The sequence below is a fragment of the Belonocnema kinseyi genome, chromosome 1 (assembly GCF_010883055.1).
Source record: "Belonocnema kinseyi isolate 2016_QV_RU_SX_M_011 chromosome 1, B_treatae_v1, whole genome shotgun sequence".
Classification (NCBI taxonomy): Eukaryota; Metazoa; Arthropoda; class Insecta; order Hymenoptera; family Cynipidae; genus Belonocnema; species Belonocnema kinseyi.
This window is the reverse complement of record NC_046657.1, coordinates 170923610-170932865: the sequence shown is the minus strand read 5'-3', so window position 1 is coordinate 170932865 and position 9256 is coordinate 170923610.

The following is a 9256-nucleotide window of genomic DNA, read 5'->3' as shown; positions in this document are numbered from 1 at the left end:
TTCTATACCACAAAAAATAATTCCAAATTAGTTACCACAGATTCTGAAGAAATAGGTTTTCCTTTCACACAATTTTCTTTTGAATTGAATAATCACGAAATTGAATGATTTCAGGTTAAAAATTTAGAAAATAGAGTAATGTCAAAAACATAAACATTAAATATTTTTAAATTAGATCATTGAAAAATATTTATATTTAAAAGCGTTAAAAATTGCAAACTTTTGAATTTGAACAATTATAAATTCAAATCGATCAAGATTTGACCATTTAATATTGAAAACTAAATTTAATTTTTCAAAGTGAAGCTTCTGAAATTCTAGAATTACAAAATAGTATTACAGAACGAAATTATAATTTGAACTTCAAGCTAATTAGACGAATTGTCATACAATCAATGGCTAAATTGAATTATACTCAAAAAACGTTCAAACCAAATAATAATTTTAAATGGGAAACATAAAAAATAACAAATAAAATCTGCCCGCACCACGGACATATTCTCGTCTCGCGCTTAGCGCGCGGCTTGCACGTTTGAGCGCGCGGCTTGCACGTTTGAGCGCGCCTAGGGCTCGCAACTCTTGGTTCTCCCGCTTTGCTTTTGATACTATATTTACCTCGCGCTACGCGCTCGATCTTTGTGCATAGACGTTTCGAAAAGTAAAGGTGAAAGCATCGGCAACAATAATTTCGTGATTCTGAATTCTCTTTTGTAAAAGCTGCTTCGGCTCTTACTAACACATTCTCATCACGAGTGGTGATCTTTTTCAATTTTTCCTGCGTCGTCGTGACCACGAAGCCGCGTAGTAAGATCAAACGTCCCAGACACCCTTGACACCCGGTAGCTGAAATCCACCTGACTCAAAGCCCGACTGTAGCCTAGTTGAGGCGGGCGTCTTCCAAGAAAACCGTTGATGAGGACGCTCAACAATGAACGCCGGCAGGTGTGAGTAGTAGTGCGGGAATCTCGGGAGTCTCCGGCATGCATTTTGTAATGTAAGGGTTCACAGCAAAGAATTCCTCTGTTGTTTCTGTCTTGGAAAAGAGTAATTTCTCATATTAATGGGGGGGGGGGGTGAAAAATCAAGTGTTTTTTTTGCACTATGCCGCACTAATTTTATTCTACCCGATGCAACTGGGCATGGGATTATTGTTAGGTTAAGTTTGTTGATATGCAGAAAGAAATTGCATGGATAAATAAATAGAGCCTAAATTGTAACCTATTTTTATTCATTGTGGCTTGAGAATTAAAGAGTGTAACGCTTAGTAAAATTCTCTCTCGCTCCCGTAAGCCCATTATTGTATCCCTCTCTCTTGTGCTCGAATTAAAGGGAGCTAGTTGACCTGCTAGTAGGACAAAAAAGTGAAACGGATTTCTCGAGCCTCGGGTAGGTGGTAACCTACCTGACACATTCAAAAAATTACACTAGCTTCGGGGGTTGTTCGCGGGTTGAAAGAGTGCGACCCGCGAACTCGGTTCACTCCAAAATGAAAGAGCGTTCAGATTAAACGCAGGTAAGTGGCACACCCATTTCATTGTAGTTAGGTTTACTTTTTCTTATTCTGGTCCCTCCCCGGCCAGGTGGGTTTAATAGATCGCAACTAGTGAATTTGGAACATTTGTCTACAAAATGGCGACCAACAAAGATGGCTGTCACTTTTTGGCACGAACTGCGGAGTGAGAAAGAATAGGGTATGTTTCTTTTCTTTATTTTCAGGTTACATTGATACGCGCCTAGAAGATTTCCGGGATTTTAACGTAATCGTCCGTATACCGAGATAGGTCTCGCCAAAAATGAGGTGATATTATTAAATTTCGAAAATTTTTGGGGCGTTTTCCATTTTTTTTTCTAGTTGACAGATTCACAATTAGCAAAGAGCAATGGATTACTGCGACTTAGGGGAGGGAAAAGCAACGCGAGAGGACAATCGGAAGGCCCGGATTGACCGGCGAATCCGGATTTTAGCGAAGCGCCGGATACGGTAGGGGCTTGTGGGGCTTGTGGGTAATTTTAAGGAAACTTCATTTAAATACGAACAGTGAGGATGAGGTCCTGCGTGAGCATATGGGACGGTACCTCCCGCGTGAGGGGAAGGGGGTACCCAGTCAGTACCCTGGTACCCAGAGGACGAGGTCTCAGAAGAGCAGGTAGAATCGAGCGAAGTGACCGATGAGACGATGCGAGGTCCCCCGGAAGTCACAAAACAGCGAATCGGGTTCCACCAACCGTTCACCATGTTGAAAACTACCCCTCATGGGCACCGACACCGGGTAGTGAGAGCATGGGAGCCAACAGTGTAGGCGACCATTGTTTTGCGAATGTTGACGCGGAACTGAGACTAGGGCGAGTTGGAAAGGCGAGCGCCAAGGTACATACCCACAGTTAGGCTACATTATTTCCGGAGACTGCGCGATACCGCGGAAAGATTAAGGCGCTAACCGACAGGAAACCAGGAGAGCTAAGCTTCGGTAGCGCTGAGCTGTAGCATTATGACCCCGGACCTCTGAGGTGAAGTCCGAGCATCTAACCAACTAAGCCATATATTATATATATTCTATCCTACAGGGAACTTTCTTCATTAAAAAAGGGAGGATATCGTATGAGTCTCTAGGAAATCACAGCTAACACAGAGTATTCTGAATTAAAAGGAAAATTTTATTTATAATTTCTCCTGAATATGGTAGATTATCCCTAATTTAGTTTCGCTTATTTCACTAAATTTAAATTAAATTTTTATCAGATTTCATTCAGATTTTCTCCAATTCATCTACTCTTACTTAAAATCGATCAAATTAACATGAAATTAGTTATATCTACTTAAATTCTTTTCGAGTTTACCTCCAAAAACTAATAAATAAAATTGCATTTCAATCTTATACTTCTTAATTAAACTTTTCATCAGGAAAATAACTTTGTTCTTTTTGGAATCCAGCCACAAAAATGCCCCACCACGTTAAGTTTTTGGGAAAACGTGCTTGAAGGGTATTAAAAACGCTTTTTCAGCCTTACTTAAGTTCCCGACAAAGGTAATTATTTGTTCTTAAATTAAGGCGCTACGTCTGTTTCTTGGGTATAAAATCAAGGCTTTTTCGGGATTAAAAAAACTACGTGGTCTTACTTGGTTTTAGGATAATACAATTCTGTTACAATATTGTAATATGTGGGCGTCTACATTATTTCAGTATAGACTGTAGTATCGTTTTCCACTCAAACACCAAAATAGTAATTCTGATCTTGAATTTAAAAACGCGAATATGTTCTAAACTAGAACCCCATAAAATAATTGTATATGCTAGTGTTTTCGACAGGTATGTGTTTTCTAAAGTTGCTGGTACTCCTGATATTTTATTTGGTTACGTTTTTGTCTTGATCAAAGCCTATAGTTCGGAACTCTTTTAACTTCTGATGGGATTCAGAAGTGGTTTAGTTAGGTAAAATGCTCGGTCGGTCGTGCGGCGTCCCATTTTCGCCTTTATGTTCTGTTTTGACTTACTTTTAGGGAAATGATGGTGGTCGTGGAGTAGCTGGCTCTAAAATTTTGTAAAACGCTGAATTAAAACACACGCATAATTCGTATCGCACCCCCACAGAATTGTATATTCTAAAATCAACATTTATATTCCGGTGGAGAACAATGTTAATTTTAATAAATAATCATTATTATAGTTTGAAGTGTTGTGATTTTTTGTTTATTCTGGCGGAAATAATTAATTTTCTCAATTTTATTGTCTCTTTATGTTGTAGGAAGTGACGACTTGGATTAAAGTATTGTATATCTTTAGATGCGTCGGGATTAATCATTCGAAGAAAGATTGTGGTTGTTCCTCCTGAAGCATTTGTCCGGGCACATATAAATTTTGGTGCGTACCGGACCATCCGAACTATCAATTTTAGTGTATATAATGCAGCAAAAAAATTTGCCAATGCAAAACGTAAGACAAAAGCAACGTATGATCTTAAGGCTAAAATACGAATGCATCAACTCAGCACTAAGATAAGCTGGACGAGACAGTACGTGTCTCGCATTCAGTGGGTGATTGACTACATACATCACATACTAACATCACATACCCAATAAGTTGACGTTGCTCATCATCAGGTAGAATATTGTTGATATCGTTACGGGTACAATCTGACGCTAAACGAAGTGTAGAGCGGAAAAAGAAGTGGGTTGGAAAAAGTCAAGAGTTTTAGGTAGTTAAGGGATTCTCAAGGGAAGTCTACGAGGTTCAGCATCTATTGAAATAAATCTTAAAGAACATAATTAGCTTCAAGGAGCTATGTAGTACCAGAATCGGGTGGTATCACGACCTTCTGCTGACCGCCTTCTTTAACCCACTAGGCCAGAATTATTATCTTATATCTAAAGTTAGATGAGCCTGTTCCGGAGTTGTTGTTAGAAGGACGTACAGTCCTTCTTCCGAAAATGGGAAACTTGTCCGAACGATAGAATTACAGGCCAATCACTTGTCTGATCACGCTATATAAGATCTTCACAGCTATCCTGGATTATAGTATAGATTGAACATTGATTGAACATTGACAAAGTAACAGTATGCTATGAACGCTATCTATAGATGCCATCGCTTTACTACCGGTGAGCTTAAAGGTAAATTCATATATCATCAAGTGCATGGAGAGATTGATGCCGTTTTTTCAAAGAGTTGTCTTTCAGGGCGACACCATAAGCTCTCTCCTCTTTTGCCTTACATTATTGTTACTATATCTCGCACTTCACCATTTCCAAAGCTCCTTCTTCGGCAAACGTGGAATTGATAAGAATAATGTTATTCGTGTATTTCACATGAATAATTTTAGGATCTATGTTAAAAACAAAGAGCAACTAAACATAGCTCTAGAAGTAGCCAAGAAGTACACACAATAGACTACCATGGAGTTTAGGCTAGCAAGATGTGCAGAATGTGCCCTATTAGACACCTTGGCGCTAGAGAGAAGCATATGCACCTGTATGTGCCATAAAGTCGGAACTAAGCAGAAAATTCGATCAAGAACACTCTCCCATGTAAAAACAAACGTCCTTGTCGACGATTGTTCTTTGCCGTCTCGGTAGTGCCCGATTCATTTAGAGTGGTTCCATAAACGAATAACGAACTCAAATCCCTCGATATCGGGTCAAGAGTAGTTATCAAACTTGATACGTTTGTTACGCAACTTTACATTTCAAGTCGTTAGCCTAGTCGCGAAGCACTTAATATTTAATATCGAGCATGTTACACAGAAATGTGAGGGAATAGTCGAGAGCGTATTCGCTATCGTTTGTTGCCCTCAAATCACACTGATTGAAGTCGGCACAGAGGATTTCATTTTAGTGTGACAAGACGGTGTCCTTTTAACTTCAGTATCCTGTCACCAAATTTAAAGCGAAGACATTCCCGATGATAACTAAAGAGCTTTTTATGCATACCTTGAGCACATAGGACACATAGTATCTAGTTTTCTAACTCATGCACGAACTGTCTGCAGCTAAAGGCCGAATTATCTAAAAAGATAAAGATCCAGGCGGCCAATTTGCTGTTTCTGGTTCTAGATAAACCCTGGTCAGTTATAAATAGCACCTATTCTCTTATGCGACTCGTACCATACATCAACATGAAGTCGTAAATACTGCAGCATTTTCACAACGTACCGCAAATAAAGCCGCTTAGCAGCTAAGTTTCCCATTTGATTTCAGAGACTTTACACATGGCTTAGCATCACGAGCACCTTTGGCACTCAAACGTGGTGTAATTGGAGAAGAACTTGCGCTTCTATAAAGAAAACATTCTGACAGGCCCCTCCATGGTAAATTCGACGGTATTATACGTAGAGAAGAGCTATCGATCGGTCTGTCCAATATTTTTCTGATTATGCTGGATTCAGATCGGAGACTGAGGGATTTTTTTGCTACGGGTACATAGAAAGACACAATTCAGCTCTACAATTCTAATATTACTATCTTCTATACATCTATGGCGTTGATCTAATGCCCGTCTTGCCATATGCCCAAGTTAAACTCAAATACTTTGTGGAGAATGATCAGTGTAAGATCTCTGGCAATTTTCTATTCGTCATCACTCAACGTGCCAGTGATTTGGAAGATTTGAAGACCGAGGCTACAAAGTCAAATTTTAGTTATCATAATCGGCTGCTTTGTATATATGTAATCATCAATTCTTAGCCAACTCAATGAAACCCCGAGTGCCAGCGTCAGACTCAGTCCAGTGCGAACATTTTATGAAGATTGGTAGCTCAAAAAAATATCCACAAATGAAACCTTTATCTCCAATTGTCCCATGTACCGCTTCAGGTCATCTGCGGCAGAGACCGCACTTCAAAGAATAGTGTTGTACGATGTTATCTCGTGTAAATTTCCCGCTCTTGCTCACCTTAAAGGGCCGAAGAAGCAGAAAGAGATGACATACGCGTTCCGGCTGCAAAGGAAATGGCTATTACAAAGAACCATGATTGTAGCTTCTGGATCCTACAACGTCTCATAAACCCTACCGAAGGTGTTTTCGCTTTGATCTCGGGGTAGGGCTCAAGCTTACCTGTTACGACTCTAACAGCTATATTGGCGGTAGCACTGCTACTTTTAGGTATTCCCGTGTCAGGCTGGCAGAGAATAAAGAGAAAAGGGGCAAATAGGAACAACAAAGTCTATAAATTATCATGGAGATCGTATTAAAGATTTTGAAATGCTTGTCGCTACCCGAACAATGTCGGAGCGCCCATGAAGCCACATCTGGGACTCACAGTATTCGGGACGGTACAGATGGTGAGCTGCGAGATGCTCAAGCAGATCTAACTACTCAAACAGCTGATTAGCAAGAACATCCGCGACAAAAGGTAAGCAGTAGAAAATTAACTGTGCCTGCTGAAAATAACTTGGCCAGCGTTTCTTATTGGCGGTCAACCACGTCAACATAAATACCATGGGAGATCATCACGTTGGATACGATCATGAAAGAGGAAATGGCGAAAAAAGCGAAAAAGGATATAACTTTAGGACGAAATGTGCTAAAAACACGATCAAGCAGCAGCAAGTAATACTCTTCCTCAACCTGTTGATGATCCAGCACCACCATATCCTTCAAAGGTAGATGACCTAATATAAACGGAGGCAGAAACAGAGATAGAAGCTGAGGTTCGGCAACAAAAAGGCGATTAAAATGCACATATTATATAAACAGAAATGTCATGCGCCTTTATTTTTTTGCAGAAATTTTTTTCTAAAGTATGAGGAAAGAGCATCATCGACGCTCCTACTTAAGTACCTAAAGCTAGTTACAAGAATAAATCAGCAGATTCTAGAAGATCAAAATAACTCAATATCTATAAACAGATTTCTTTCGGCTGTTGAAAAATGTGCCATCAAAATAGAACTGGAACAGCAGATTCCTATTGATGAGCTCCCCTTGAAAGATATGGAACACGTAGACCCGAGTAAAGCTGAAGAAATAGGTGCTAGGTATAATAAACATCACGTAACGGAACCTCTATTACCATGTCTGCACCAGATAGCAAAAACTTACATTGAGATATTAACACCAGCAATAGTGGATGAGATTGTGGACTCCTAACGGCAGAGACTTGATGTTATTACCGGTCGGCTGCGTTGGTACAAAAAAGAAGTGCAAGAAGGCAAAAAAATTAAAACTTTCAATCAGAAAGTATAGAGTATAAAGAAAACTTACCTGGAAGACACTGAAGTCTCACAATAGGAAGTCATGACTAACTATTAGTCGGGCGTTTAAAAAAAAGTAACAGAAGCAATTTGAACGATGCGTAGTTCTAACTAGAGAAAACAAGAGCTTGCAACGATCCTCAAATTGATCTAATTAACATCATATATTTAGATGTTCAAGCGTTTTTGGAAAAAGCACGTAACGGAAAAGCTTCACGTTCGAAAATGGTGCTTAACTTCTGGCACAAGTATCTAATGAGTGTACTTTACACCTTGCGTTGGCAAGGCGTATTGAGAAGATCATCAAATACACAGATCCGATGTCAGGCTTTATTAATCCCTTAACATGGCAATCAGACCATACCTCGTACGCACATGGCATACATTGACAACAAGAAAGCGTTTCCTTCTGTGCTACATGACTATTTGCTTGAACTCTTAAGAATTCACAAAATCTGCCCACGCATCATTGAAATCCAAAGAAAAAGGTGCATATATTTTAGGGTGAACAAAAAAACGCTTTTCGGACTACAGGGAAAGACACTCACCCCTCCCTCCCGTTTCCATTTCCGGAGAAAGACAACCCTTAATTTGTTTTCGAAATTCGAATATCAACAAGTGCCACCGGGCAATTCAAAATCCCATTTAATTAACACAAGGAAATTTTTAATTTTCGAAAAATTGAGCTCATGTGCCAGGGTTTCATCGAAACGTGCCAAGTTTCTTAGGAATTCAAGAGAAGTGCCTACAAAATAAAACAATACTGATAACTTTTATTTCAAACCCACCCGCACCCCCTAGAAGTCTGGATGAAGGTGACTTGTAAGTCAACTTCTTTGATTTGAGAGATATCATCTTTTTGAGTTCAGATTCTATAAGAGCGAAAAATTTCACGTTTGAATATGTTTTTACCCACGGGTACTAGAGAAATTGCTGCAATTCTGGCGCAATTCTCCTGCAATCGCGCGTGCAGTAAGTTATTACCCTGACACCTGGCTATTTTTCCACTTTTACCCACACCTGTAGGTAATTTTGACAGCTGAAAGACCGATCATGCTGTACAAAGCGTCTCGAGTTTTAACTGCGGTAACTGTACATTTATTGCCAGACTTAGGCGTGTAAACCCAATGCTCCAAGGAAGGGGACATGCGCACTGTGATTTGCTATATTCTTTTTTTCCCAAAAGAAAAGGGCAAGTGAGTGCCGTGTTAAATGACAACTAAAAACCGAGGTTATGTTTCTGTAAATATTGTCAATTGAGTTTGTAAATATACGCGCTTATTTATTTCTGTGTTTTTGTACAGAATTAAGTTAACAAATCGTGACCTGGAAAGTATGGGTAAGTAATGCAGATTTAATTGTAATCATTAAACGATATAAAATGTGCAGATTGAATAATGTGACAGTATAATATTGGGTAATGTGTTGTTCTGTTTGTTAATTACTGGCACTCACTCACATACTTCGTGTGGGAGAAAAGAAGATAGCAAAACACAGTGCGCATGTACCCTTCCTTGTGAGCATTGTGATTAAACGCAATAAGTGTACAGTTAACGCAGTCAGAACGTATGT